The sequence below is a fragment of the Pipistrellus hanaki genome, assembly GCF_964339955.1.
Source record: "Pipistrellus hanaki genome assembly, chromosome: 6".
NCBI lineage: Eukaryota > Metazoa > Chordata > Mammalia > Chiroptera > Vespertilionidae > Pipistrellus > Pipistrellus hanaki.
In genome coordinates, this window is record NC_140508.1 from 9,674,559 (window position 1) to 9,689,825 (window position 15,267).

Genomic DNA, 15,267 nt, shown 5'->3' on the forward strand with positions numbered 1-15,267 from the left:
GTGACAGCCCAGCTTGCCCTCACAGTCATCTTCTAGGATGCTCCTTGTACTCACCCATCCTTGCCTCATAGTTCTTTCTGCTTCTCTGGCTTTTTAGTGTTTGGTGCCATCTCAGGTCTCTTACTGTTACCATTCCTTCTGGCTGAAATAACCTTCCCAGGAAGACGGCACCACCATCCTGTCTCATTGTTCAGGTTCTGCCTTTCAATAGTCTCTTCAGCCCCTCTATAAGGTGGCCCCACGTGTCTAGGATTGCAATGAAAGATACCAGTTCTGATATCCCCTTCTCAGAAAGTCAGATCCAATCAAGCTGGGTCAAACTTGAACTGACTGGCCCTCTGACTTGGTGAGGGCACCCTGTACTCTCACAGCATGGCAAGAGGTCCTTCCTGCTCACCTGTTCCCTCAGGCACTTGCTGCTGCTGCCTGGAGGGTAGGCCAAAGGCAAAAGGAGGGGGGCAGGAATAATCAGGTAAAATGTGCTGATTTGTGCACCTGCAGGAAGCCAATGTGCTTCAACTCTGAAGGACTGTCAGGCCTGGAACTGGGTGAGTTTTCAAAGGCAGCAGGAAGTTCTCAACAGGGAAGAAAGAGAGGAATTTAGGGGCAAATGGGCAGGGGCAGGAAAATGACAGAAAGAATATTCCATCTGCCTTGCACAATATATTTCATCCCCCAGATTCATTGACATGTCAGGTCTCAGCCGAGGGCTTCTTTTCAAATACAGACAGAAGTGTGTGATTTTGTTTCCTGTTTCTGTAAATCAGAATTGCTCAACCTCAGCATTAGTGACATTTGGGGCAGATGGTTCTCTGTATGGGGCCCGTGCTACATACACACTATAGGATATTTAGCAGCATTCCTGGCTTTTAAGCTCTGGATGGTTGTAGCAGCTTCCCTATCCCAGTCATGATAATCAAGATTGTCCCCAGACATTGCTAAATGTTTTCTGGGGAGGTGGGTGGAAGAGGTGGTAGGAGAAGTGGTGGGGGGGGTCAAAATTTCCCCACAACTAACAACAGCAGCTTTAACTTAATTGATAATATTCATGGTAAGTGAAATAATCAGAAAACTCCAATGTGTGCCTATTATCACTCAGTACTTTACTGTGGTTGGGCAGGAAAGAATCATTCTTTTTTCCTATTGTAAATTCATAAGGACACCAGGGAGAATGGGCAGAAACTGGCTTGTGTGGGATATTTAAATCTCACAAAGGAAACAAACACAATTTAACATAAAAAAAGAAATGTTTGAACACTGCCAACTTCCATCAATTGCACTGTTGTGGTGTAATTGACCCTTTATTAACTTCCTAGGGAGATGATAACTAGGAGGTAAATTCACTTTGTTGTGGAAAAGTCACAGACATAGTTAACCCCTGTTGTCAATCCAAATGAGCTCATTCTTAGTCTGAAAAGTAAAACAGAAATTTCCTTACTACTGTTTTATGTCTGAGTCCAATTTTCTCCATTTGGAAAATGGCACCAGTATTTGTGGAAGTGACCCTTGACGGGGGAAGGTAGGGAGCAGATTGTAATCTATTCATAAGGTACTTTGAACCAGATCTACAGATACCAACCTGGATGACTCTTAAAGGCATAATATTGTCAAACAGAAGGCAAACTGCAAGAAGAGAGTTTACAAGTATATTATTATGTAGATTTTGTAAACATACAAAACAAAATTGGATGTTTGTGGATATGTACATATGTAAGAAAAGTAAAAAAATGCATGAGAGTGTTAAACACAAAAGAGAAGATTATTTCATTTCTGAAGCTAGAGAGATGAAGGTAAGTTATAAAGAAATGGTTCTATTAGTGTATGAGTAATGAGTAATGAGAGAGAGAGAATGCTCTTAGGGCAACATATTAACATATGTATGATAGATTAAATAGAGAAGGCAGACCGGAGATCTGGATGGCAGGACACACACAGGCTTTATTGGAGGAAAGGGTACCCCTGCCAGCTGCTTCCATGGAGAGGAGCTGAAGAGAGCGAAGGAGGGGCTTACAAACACCTTTAAGGATAGGGGGCGGGGCTTAGGGCACTCAGCACACACTGATTGATTAGGAATGGGGGCTTAGGGTATTTGGCAGGTGCTGATTGATGGTTCAGAGCTCAGGAATGTCTAGCCACAGGTGGAGTTAATCAACTGAGGGAAGGGAGGATCTATCAATGTAAAATCTAGATGATATTTATGTAGGTTCATGTTATTTTTGTTTTTGCTGTTAAATCTATTTTTTAAAATTGTGCGATTGGGAACAACCAGAAATCCACATGCAATAAATAAATAAATAAATAAATTAATTAATTAATTAATAAATTAATTAATTAATTCATAGACCTTATACCTCACAAAGTTAATTCAAAATGAATCACAGAACTAAATGGAAAACACAAAGCTATAAAAATTCTAGAAAATAACATAGGAAAAAATCTAAATGACCTTGTTTTAAGCAATGACTTTTTGGATGTGACTTTGAAAGCATGACCCATGAAAGAAAGAATTGATAAGCTGAATTTCATTAAAATTAGAAACTTTTGTTCTAAGAATGTCACTATTAAGAGAATGAAGAGTCAAAGTACAGAGTCGGGGACAATATTTGCAAAACCAAATCTCAACCATAGGAAAACAAACAACCCGGTTAAAAAAATGGGCCAAAGACCTTGACAGATTTCACCAAAGAAGATATAGAAATGGCAAATAAGTATGTAAAAAAATACTCCACATCATATATCATCCGGAAAATGCAAACTGAAACAACAATGAGCCACAACCACATACCCAGTAGAAAGGCTAAAAACCAGATAACTGACAACACAATGCTGCCAAGGATGTGGAGCAATAGAAACTCATTCATTGCTGCTGGAATGTAAAATTGCACAGCCAGTTTGTGACGAGAAGATGTGAGACTCCTGGGTGAGTCATGAAACCAGTTAATTACACACAGTGATAGCAGTAGCCAGCATATCAGAAGGCTCATTCGGCACCTTGTCTTCCTGCTTGGCTAGAACTTCCAGACCGATGCTATATAATAGTGGTCCCTTGGTTTGCTTCAGATTTCATGGATAATGCTGAAATGTTTCAACGTTGAGTCTGACAGTGCTTATCCTATCAACAAAGTCTCTATTTATTCCTATTTTTAAAATGATAATGATAATAAAGTACACCAAATACCTTTTATGTAGATTTAATTTTGTCTCCCTCCTTTTGCCCCTCTAGCCACACACACTTTATTTCCCAGGATGTGTTGTAGTGTTAAAAAGAGTAGCTCTTGCTCACCATGGTTGGTGGGTATCCCTTCTTTAATTCTAGTTCTTCCTATAATTTTCCTGGCAGAAAACTCTTCACAATTTCTCACCCTTTGATGGCATCTTTGAAATCTTCAGCTATAAAAGAGGCTTCCCCACATTTTAATGTGTCTTTTTTTGGTGTATTAATCAATCAACCTGATGAGGAAAATAAGACTTTTTTTTTGGGGGGGGGGGGTGGGCAGCAGACTGAGTCTGTACCTAGTTAATTAGTATCCCTAATGCATATTCCTGTTAGCCTATAGACTAGTCATTGCCCCTTCCTTAATTATCTGGTCTTGCAAGACCTGTTTACCTAAATACTTCCATTTTACAGAGGCCATAAACCATGAACAATACACAGTCCCTGGAGAAGGTTATCAGTGCTGGCCCCAGGCCAGGCCTTTAGGTGTGGTCTCATGGCCTCCATCCCAGCACACAACACACTGGGCTTTTTTCAAAGTCCATAAAAGTCTGATTCTTATTTGGGGGACAAAAAAACCAAAGGGTATAAAGCAAAGGCTTCCTCCATATTGGTTGGCTCAGGATTTGGAAACAGGCTCTTCTGTGTCAAGGTATTAGTACATCTGGAAATAAATGGATTTTCCTATATCTCTGAGTATTTTCTGGTCACTTGGTAAATTCTGTAACAAACCAATCAATGAATTAGTTTAAGATATATAACATTCAAACTTAACTTTTTTTTGTATCAACCATACTTCATGATATAAAATGTCTCTTATAACTACATCAAATAGAAAAAGCTTTTGCATAGCAAGCAAAGGAAACTATCAACAACACAAAAAGATATCCTACTGAATAGAGGGAGATATTTGTCAATGATACATCTGATAAGAGGTTAATATCCAAAATATTTAAAGAATTTATACAACAACTCAACAAAAGGAAGACAAACAACCAATTAAGAAATGGGCAGAGACCCTAGCCAGTTTGGTTCAGTGGATAGTGTTGGCCTGCAGACTGAAGAGTCCCAGGTTCAATTCTGGCCAAGGACACATGCCCAGGTTGTGGGCTCAGTCCCCAGTAGGGATGTGCAGGAGCAGCTAATCAATTATTCTCTCTCATCATTGATGTTTCTATCTTTCTCTCCCTCTTCCTTCCTCTCTGAAATCAATGAAGAAATATATATATTTAAAGAAATGGGCAGAGGACCTAAATAAGCACTTATCTAAAGAAGGCATATAGATGGCAAATAGACAAGAAAAGATGCTCTACATAACTGATCATCAGATAAATGCAAATTAAAGCTGCAATGAGATATAACCTTACACCTGTCAGAATGGCCATCATCAACAAATCAACAAACAAGTGCTGGCAAGAATGTGGAGAAAAGGGAACCCTTGTGCACTGTTGGTGGGAATTCAGATTGATGCAGCCACAAAACAGTATAGAGTTACCGCAATAAAATAAAAATGGAAATACCTTATGACCCAGTGATTCCACTTTTTGGTATTTATTCATAGAAAACATAAACACTAACTAAAAAAGATATAGGATCCCCTATGCTTATTGCAGTGTTGTTTACCATAGCCAAGATATGGAAGCAACCCAAGTACTCATTAGTAAGAGAGTGGATAAAAAAAGTGGTGGTAAATATCTACAATGGAATAATATTCAACCATAAAAAAACCAATGAAATCTTATAATTTGCTACAGCATGGATGGACCTAGATGTATTATGCTAAGTGAAATAAATCAGTCAGAGAAAGACAAATACCACATGATTTCACTTATCTGTGGAATCTAAAGAACAAAATAAACAAGCAAAATTTAGGCCAACTCATAGATACAGAGAACAGACTGATGGTACCAGAAGGGAGGAGGGTTAGGAGATCTGCTGAAAAATGTGGAGAAATTAAAGTGAAGAAGTATAAACTGCTAGTCACAAAATGGTCATGGGAATGTAAAGTATAGCATAGGGTATATTCTCAAGAATCCTATCTAATAAAAGGGTAATATGCAATTAGCAGTTACTCTGCAATAAAGATGGCCGTGCCCATAGCACCCAGGCCACAGAGGGAGGGAGGCCTTCGGACACAATGCGGGGCTGCTGGGCTGGGGTGTGCCCCTGGTGGTGGCTGCTGTGGGGCTCGGAGCATGCCCTCAGCCCAGTGGACAGAAGCCCAGTGGATAGAACTGCCCCAGCCCAGTGAATACAATGCAGGGGCTCCTCTGTGCCTCTGTGCATAAGTTGCAGAGAAAACACCATTTCTGACTGCTCATTGGCTAAGCTCCCTGTATGCCAACACTCACAGTGTTCTTGGTAACTTGGGTAGTAAGAATCCAAAAAGGTGGTCTAGGGTTTTTCCACCACACTCCTGGAGGAAAAAACTAAGGTCTGCTGCTAGAGGGACTAAGAAATGTCACATCCTACCCTAGCCAGTTTTGCTCAGTGGATAGAGCCTCAGCCTGGTGACTGCAGGATCTGGGTTTGATTCTGATCAAGGGCATATACCTAGGTTGCAGGCTCCTCCTTGGCTGGGGCCCAGGTCAGGGCTCACGTAGGAGGCAACCAATCAAAGAGTCCCTCTCACATTGATGTTTCTCTCTGTCTTTCCCTCTCTCTTCCAAAATCTCTAAAAATCAATGGAAACATATACACAGATGAGGATAAAAAAAAAAAAAAAAAAAAAAAAAAAAAAAAAAAAAAAAAAAAAAAAAAAAAAAGAAAGAAAGAAAACAGAGAAAGAAATAAAGAAATGTCATATCCTATGAAAGATACATCTTGAAAATGCCTAAAGAAAGTTGTCATTTTTTCATGGTGAAAGGATTGGAATCCATATTGGTGAAAACACCTCTGTGGCTATGGCAGTGTCAGCAGCAGTGGGGTGATGGGGCTGGTGCCTTCTCCTGATCAGCCTAGTCACCTCCCGCAGAGTGAGGCCAGACTGCCATGGGGAGTGCCTAAGCCATCAGTAGGACATCTCCTGAGGGCTCCCAGTCTGTGAGAGCAGGCAGGCTGGGATGAGGATTCCCACCCCAACCCCCCCAGCCCCAACAGGGCATGCATTTTGTGCATTGGGCCTCTAGTATTGTAATAACCTTGCAGGTGAAAAGTGGGTACTGGAAATATCGGGGGATCATTTTGTAAAGTCTATGATTGTCTAATTGCTATACCTGAAACTAAATATATATATTACAAAAATAAATACAAGAATAAATAAATAAATTAAAATGCTTCTTATGTAATGATGGAATGAACTGACTACTATTTAATTTTTGTATCAATATTAACACATTAGATTGATATATTGTATGTTCTCATATAAAGCCTTGTTCATTTTGAGTTCAAAGTTATGCTTCATAAAATGAAGTAGGAATATTTTTTTCTTTTGCTCTGCTCTGGAGCAGATTTTACAGCTTTGGGAATTGCTGTAAATTAGTCACAAATCCCTCTAGAGATGTACCCCTTCATCTTACAACTTCCTTACTTCCCATTGTTTCCTATTTGTTTTTGTTTTTTTGTTTTGTTTTTTTACTATATATTTTTCCTTATGTAAGTTTTGGAAATTTGTATTTTCTGAGAATATTATCCTTTTAACCAAGAGTTTCCAGTTCATTAATAGGGAGTAAGGGAAAACAACCATGAGCTGATGTCTTTATTCCCAGGTCTCTTCCTCCTGTTCCTGATCCTCAAAGCCCGTCCTCCATTTGGTTGAGTAGGACAGCTTTGGTCTGCCTCGCTTCCCCTGTTCCTTTCCTGTGGGCCCCAATTTGCCTTTGGATTTCTTTGATCACACTCACAGAATTGTCTCACAGGCCCTTTGCAGATATCCTCTGTCTCAATCTAGCTGTGGGGCACCTGTGGACATTAAAATGAGACTTCTAAAGGCATACATCTGAAAGGAATAATGTTCTTTTGCCAGAGAACAATGAATTACTAACTCTTCATCATCCACCAAGTTCAATTTCAGGGCAAATTTTAGAGGAGGAAGGAAGAGAAGGGGGGAAATCTTCAAGAGGAGAAAGAGATAAAATAAAGCCCAATAGTCACATCCTTTCTTGGGACATCTATTTATGCCTTTGTCTCTCTGTAATTTGAATTCCTATGAGTCCAGGAAGAAACTGTGGACATTGACCCCCATGGGGGGAAAAAAGTATCAGGGGGCTCCATGTGGACTGTGGTATCTGCACAGTAAATTCATCTTGCCACAGCCTGATTTTTCCTCCAAAAGTGCAGGCTGCCTTCAAGGTTGACCTGGAGCTGAGAGCTGCAATAATAACGGTCAAGTGCAACCTGAATAGCAGCTCTGAAAGAGAACTTCACCTCCTCAGAAAGAGAAGCTGCTGAGAAATAAAATTGGGTTTTTGGAGAGATCAAGTGAATGGAAGTTGCGTGTCTGCAGAAAGCCAGGAGAAGGTGGCAGTGAACAAAGAAAGTGACCAAGTGAAGCAGGTGTCCATTGTCTGGGAAGATGCCTCTTAATCATATCTAGGACAAACATAATAGCTCCATCCCCTGCAGATGGGTTTGGCAAGGGGATGTGATTGAGAAAATGTGAGTTTTCCCTTGAAGTCAGAGCATGTCCATGGGAGAGTTGCTGAAACAGAGTTCTCATTTATCTAGAACTTGAAAGATAGCGCCTTTTTAATTACAATTTTTCCTAGTTGTGGTTAGTTTTCCAAGGGGGTGTTTGGCCAACTTTCCTGTCTCAGTGGACCCAGAGCCTGTGTTGAAAGCACTGGTTTGTTCCCTCTTTCTACTGGTAAGTCTTGCTATTCTGTGTTCCCATTTCTTAAGACTCTATGAGGCACTCACTTCTAAATTCCGTATCTTAGATGGCATCCCAGTTCATAATGGAAAGAGCTGAGGAACAGAGGAAACACCCAAGCTCTGTTACATCTATCTGTGTGCTTGGGGAAAGCTTCTTACGTATTTTCTGGTGTATAAGACGACCCCTTAATTTTACAGTTAAAACATAGGTTTAGGCCTATATTCGCTGTATAAGACTACCCCCCACTTCAAAGAAAAGACTTACTTTGCCATCAAGATCTGCAGGTAATTTTTGTGCAATTTTGGTCTTTTGCCCTCGATTTTCGGTTGACTTTTTTTCGTTTCAAAAGTCGTCTTATACACCGGAAAATACAGTACTTTTCTATCAATAGAGATAGTTCTTACCCACTGGAGCTTGTTGTATAAGTAAATCAGGACTCTTAGGATTACCCCAAAGGCCTGAGTTAAAGTGGAACAGGGTGATTAAATAATTAAGTGTTGCCTGTCATGATAAATTTTTGCATTGTAAAGAAAGATTTAGAATGAAAATGAGTCTCAGCCCACTGGGGAAATTTCACCCACGCTGACAGATCAGTTGTGTTGATGGGATACTTGCAAGACGGGCTTCTAACTGAGGCCTTCATATCACATTATTACAACAAGCTGTTCTAGTACAGTGAGAGGATAGCTGTGGTGGTTGGGGATATTAAAACCCAGCCAGGATGTTTAAGGTGGCAACATTGTCAGCATGCTGTTCTATTGGAATCATTGGACCTGGTTTCTTGCACCATTCATAGCCATTTTCACCTGGCCACCTATATCTGAATGTGCCCCTTGTTTTCACCAGACGGAGGTCTCCTCTTAAATGGTGCTCATAATGGTTCCAAGTCTTCTCCTCCAGTGAGTAAAACAAGGTGATTGAATTCAGGCTTAGAGCCAGACAGATCTGCATTTGGTCCTTTTTCTGCCAAAGGTTTACCTGTCATAGGTTCACCTGGGATGTAGAGCAAGAGGCTTGACCTTTCCCACCTCCCTATCCTGTCTTCAGTGCATAGGACAATACGCCACCCCCCCCCCCCCCCCCCCCCCCCCCGCCCAAGGTCAGGCTCAAGGATAATTAGGCTAATGTTATTAATCACCAAGCATCTACAATGTGCTCAACAAAAGAAAACCCACACTCCCTTAGCTGTTCTTTTATTCTGGCATTGACATTCTTTAAGGTAACTTTTCATTTAAAAGTATTTCTGCATAGAAAGGATATTTAAAGCAGCAATTCTTTTCCTCCCTCTATGACCCTGGGTCATTGCACTCTCTGTTTAGTCAGTACTTTGTCATCATGTTTGGGTAGCAATCTTAGCTTGTCTTTCTAAAGCTCCAGAAGTTAAAGGCAATTCAGACTAATGACATCTGTGCCATATGACCAGAACTGAAGGTATGCAAAAATATCAATAGGCCCCAGGACACAAGGGGGAACAAGAGGGCAGAAGACATATGGAGGCAATGGAGAGGAACAAGGGACTCTCCAGAGCCCAATGCCTTCAAAAGAACATTTCATCCACGAATCTGATGTGGTTTCCAGTCTCAGAAACATGAGACCCCATGGCCTTGCTGACGCTCACTGTTACTGTCTCCATTAATCATATTAACTGGGTAATTGCTGAGTCCTGAGTCCACAGACCTAGCAGATGCCGTCATTTGATCCATGAAATCAGCTGCACCCATAATTCACCTAATAAAATCACAGGAGCGAAGAGAAAATTGTTTTATTAATAAATTGTTTCATTAATTTGTCTCAGTGAATTCCCAATCGTGGCTTTAATTTGCATCCTATTGAGTGTGCTTTTCAAGGCAAGAGAACATCCTTGGGGGGTTGTGTGCTGAGGAAATGGAAGCCAAATGATAAGCATGGCATATTAATTACTTGATTGTATCATTCACTCAACAAACATTTACCAACTGTGCCAGATACTGCCTGGACCCCGGAGAGTCAGTCAGGAGGAGTCCCAGTCCCAGGTTTCTTGGTGTTTATAGAATATACAGTGGTGGGGACATGGACATCCAAGTGACAGTGACAAAAATCTAGCTGATGAAAAATATTTTACTTAAAGATTTGGTGGAAGTCAGGTAAGTGGGAATCAACTCAAATATTTTTACAAAATTTTATATTAAAGCAAGTATAATTTATTCTATTGTAGGAGACAATATTTATTATCTTTTGCAAGCTTTATTGAGGTATAATTGATAAATAAAAATGTACACATTCAAGGTGTACATATATATTGCTTTTAAGATAAAACATAAAGCTCAGGAGTGAAGGATGAGAGCCAAAACCGGTTTGGCTCAGTGGATAGAGCATCAGCCTGTGGACTGAAAGGTCCTGAGTTTGATTCTGGTCAAAGGCATGTACCTTGGTTGCGGGCACATCCCTGGTAGGGGGTGTGCAAGAAGCAGCTGATCGATGATTCTCTCTCATCGATGTTTCTAACTCTCTATCCTTCTCTCTTCCTCTCTGCAAAAAATCAATAAAATATATTAAGAAAAGAAGTGGAGGATGAGAAAAAAGGATGAAGGGGACTAAAAGGTATAAACTGGTGATAAGTCAGGGAGTTGTGATGTGCAGCATTGAAGACATGGTCAGTGATAACTGTATGATGACAGGTGGTCACTAGACTTACTGGGGAAATCACTTTGTAAACTATAAATAATTAATCCTATCTAATAAAAGAATAATATGCAAATTGACTGTCACTCCAACACATAAGATGTGTACATAAGATGGCCACCACAAGATGGCCACTTCAAGATGGTCAGTAGGGAAGGGCAGTTAGGAAGGACTAGGCTGGGAGGGGAGGGAAGTTAGGGGTAATTGGGCTGGCAGGGGAGTGGTTAGGGTGATCAGGTTGGCAGGCAGAAGTAGTTAAGGACAATCAGGCAGACAGGCAGGCAAGCAGTTGGGAGATAGCAGTCCCAGATTGTGAGAGGGATATCCAGGATTGGGCCTAAACAGGCAGTCGGACTCAAGGGGTCCCAGAATTGAGAGAGTGCAAGCTGGACTGAGGGAAACATGCCCCCCCCCTCCCACCCATGCACAAATTTCATGCACCAGGCCTCTAGTTAAAGATAAAACAGTCAGCAGCATTTCTCAAAATCAAAACAAAGCAATCTAAAATTGTCAAGGATATGTCGTCACTTTGGGCTAATCACCACATGTTTGGGGCTATAAGTTTATTCTTAGAGACCTATTAATGGAAATATTTGCACAATGGAATAGTATGTAGTTGTAAAAAAAAAATCTTCTTACTCTTTGGGACCACATGGAAGGACCTGGAGAGTGTTATATTAAGTTAAATAAGCCAGTTAGAGAAATACAAATATCACATGATCTCACTTATATGTGGAATCTAATGAACAAAATAGACTAATGAACAAAATAGATCCAGAGACTTAGAAACATGTTACAGACTGATGAATCTCAGAGGGAAGGGGAGGGGTTGTAAGAGATTAACCAAAGAACTTATATGCACATTATGCATAACCCATGGACAGACAATAGTGCCATGATGCCTGGTGGGGTGTGTAGGGAGAGAGGGTTAATGGGAGTAAAATGGGGAGTCATCTGTAATATTTTCAACAATAAAGATAAATTAAAAAAAAAAACCTAAAAACTTTGATCAAAGAAAATTTAAATAAAGGGGGAAAATCACTGAAATAGACAAAGCTAGGAGATGTATGGGGATTACTTAAGATAAGACTGACTCATCCTCAGGGGCTTTTCCTGTGACACTGTCTTGGGCCACCTCTATGTGTGATAACAGCCATGACATGGCTGTTGTCTCCTATTTGAAGGTCTCAGCTGGTTATCACAGGAAACATACATGTTAGCCTTTTTTTCAAAATACCCTGTTTCTGTGGTTTCTGTGGTGTGTGTGTGTGTGTGTGTGTGTGTGTGTGTGTGTGTGTGTTTCTTTTCTATCCTTGGTTCTTCCAAACCCTGTAAAGGGATGGGTTTTGATGTGGTTCCAGATACAGTCTTTGTTTCTTTAACACCTACCTGAACTAATTTGATGAGGGAAAATTGCAAAGTACTGTTGCAGGACATACTATTATTATTATTTGGCAGTCCATAGCTGAATGGCACTCTATAATGTCATTTTTGACAGTGTACAAAAACAAAAATTATGCATGATGAAGTTTAATATCAAGTCAAGTATTGAAGAATCATAGTTGTGTATAGGCTTATACTAGCTCCTCAAATAACACAAATATTGTCAACAGGTAGCTTCCCTGGGCCAGCAGGCTGAGCCTTTGAACTTTTGGGAGTTGAGCAAAACATGTCAGAGTTGACACCTCTGGGGAAATATGGGGAGATATAAAGGAAAAAAGGGAGGAAGGCAACAGATTTAGTATTCTTTTTTAATATTATGTATACAAATAATAACTCTACCATGATATTATCTCTTGAGTCAGAAATGGGAAGAGTAAAATATTTGACTCAAAGTATAAAATATAATTGTTTTTCTCACTCCTTTATATTCTCATATCAAGTGACAAAATTATCAATCCATTTCTAACATTTAAGTGGGCACATAGTTTTGTAATAAAATAGATCAAGTGTAAAATTTCTTTAAGTAATACTTATTATTTTCATTTTATAAAACCACAAATGTTCATTTAAAGATTATTTTACATATTTAAACCCAAACTTATAGATATTAAATTGTGTTATGTAATCATATACCCAATTAGGTTTTAATGGCAGAATACTAAACTTCAAAAAAATTAAATTTAAATGATAATTCTAATGCTAATGGACCAACGTTTTAGTGAAGCGTATGCTGCTCATCTTCCTTGTTTTTGAAAACAAGGAAACCTGGACTTTGTGATTTACATATATTTTTCATCTATTTCTCTTAAAAATCATAAATAATCAGTTAGGCTTTAATAATAGAATATTAAAGGGGTGAAGGATAACCTCTTTATGAGGCTTGTTGATGACAAAGTCCTGCTCTGTAATAGACATGTCTTTTGTCTACCCCAAATACATCCCTTTTTCTTCCAGGAGAGACTCCTTTCCTCGATTGCAGACATTTACTCAGTTCCATTCTCACTCTATGCTTCCAGTGGAGCCATTCAGAGCATCAAAGCATCACATGACTTAGCCACAGCGTTTGACTCAAAGATGAGACAATGACTTACAATCTGAGCTAATGACTTACTAGAGACATTCATTGAAACCAGGAAAGCACTGTTTCTTTGGTTGTTAAGCTGGTGGAATGTAAACCTGGGCTAATAACTGACCTTCTCACCATACCTGGAGAAAGGCTATCTGGGCATTAAGTGAACCAGATCTGAGATGGAGAGAAACAAGTTAATGTTTTCCTGATCTGAGCTTCTGGATCCAGTCCTACCTGAAGCAAAATCTACCCCTGGCATTCCAGTCATGTGAGCCACTATATTCCTTGTTTGATTAAACCAGTGGAACTTGGGGTTTCTGTCACTTTCATCTATAAAAATCCCTTCTAGCACATGTTCTTATGAAGATTAAATTCTGGTAGGTAAGATGTGAAGTAACCAAAACAATTCACAATAAAAAGAACTCAGAGCCCTAAAATGGTAGGTTAGGTGTGTAATGAGGATTCATATCAACAGTAATGATTCAGAGCACCTGATCAGTCAGATTTCAGTTACATGTAGCTGTTCTAGAAATTTGAACAATTGACTTCAAAAGCTGTCTTTGGAGTCATGTTGTTGAAAATTTAAAAGCAATGTAAGTTTTTAAAGTAATGTAAGGTGCTAGATTATGTGTTATGGGGTTCCCAAGTGCTGATTCCCTACTGGAGTATTACTTTTCCTCTCATCCACTGCAATACAAATTCTTTTCTCCAGTCTGTGCAACACTGAGGTACTCAGGACCCCAACTGCCAGTCAATCAGGTGTGTAAGTGGATACTGACAAAGAACACAGTCCATCGTCCTGGTGAATGTGGGAGGGGACATGTGGTAGATCACTGCCAGCTCTGCTGACTGGGCTTCTATTCCTGGAACAAGGCCCCAGGTGGCACCCATAGGTTACCTTAGCTGCTGGTGCCAAATTTGCCTTTCACTGGCAGAGCAAATGACCGCTATCTCCTAGGAGTCTAAGCCAAAGATCAACACATGGTGGTCCACAGGATCTGAACGTGGGAGCTTGTGCTTACACACAGCTTTTTCAGGGAAACAACAATAACTTGTTCCTTGAGGATTCTTAGAGTAGAGTAAATGTTATGATACAGCGAGGAGAATGTCAGTAGTAAAAAGGAAGAAAAAGTTGTGAGGAGGTCATAGTTCTATGTATTTACCGTAACTATGTGGTGCCTTGATATGGGCCCAAGTCCAGTGAATAGAAAATGTCATGCTGTCATATTCTAGACATCTAGACACATTTAAAAAAATCCTCACCAGAGGATATGTCTTTATTAATTTTATATAGAGAGGAAGGGAGAGAAAGAGAGAGAGAGAGAGAAGAACATCACATGGCTGGCAGTAATCTCCCACACTCAGCAGGACAATGGACTGCATTCTCTGTCTCTATCCATTCACACCCCTGATTGGTTACCTCCATATATACCCCGAACAGAATCTAACCCAAACCCAGGAATTGAACCCACAACCTTCTGGTGTATGAGACGATGATGCAACCAACTGAGCCATTTGGCCAGGGCCAGACATATTTAAAAACAACAATATACATAATATATATATATATATATATATATATATATATATATATATATATATATATATATATATATATACCTAAGTAAAAATACATCTTAATCACAGATTGATTTATTGGGTATGTTTACTGTGTGACATATCTGTTTACCTGTTGTACACATAAGGCAGCATACATGTTGTACACATAAGGCAGCATACATGGTAGCTCTGGTACCTGAGGCTGTTTCATAAACACTAGTTTCCCTCATTGGCATTTTCCCAAAGCTTTGAGCCAGGAGAAAGACCAGTGTGGGGGCTCCATGCTTCTGTGACATTCTTTCTCCACGTCACCCCACCTCCTCAAATCTGTGAAGTCTGTTGAGAGAGGAAAGAATGCATGAGCAGAACATGCATTTATTTTTCCTCAATCCTGCTGCCACCTCATTGGTCAGGGCCCGGTTTATTTTATGCGAGAGGACCAGCCTATTATTGACAATGACTGTGAAGGTCTTGAACCTCACTCTAAGCTACGTGGCCACACATGTC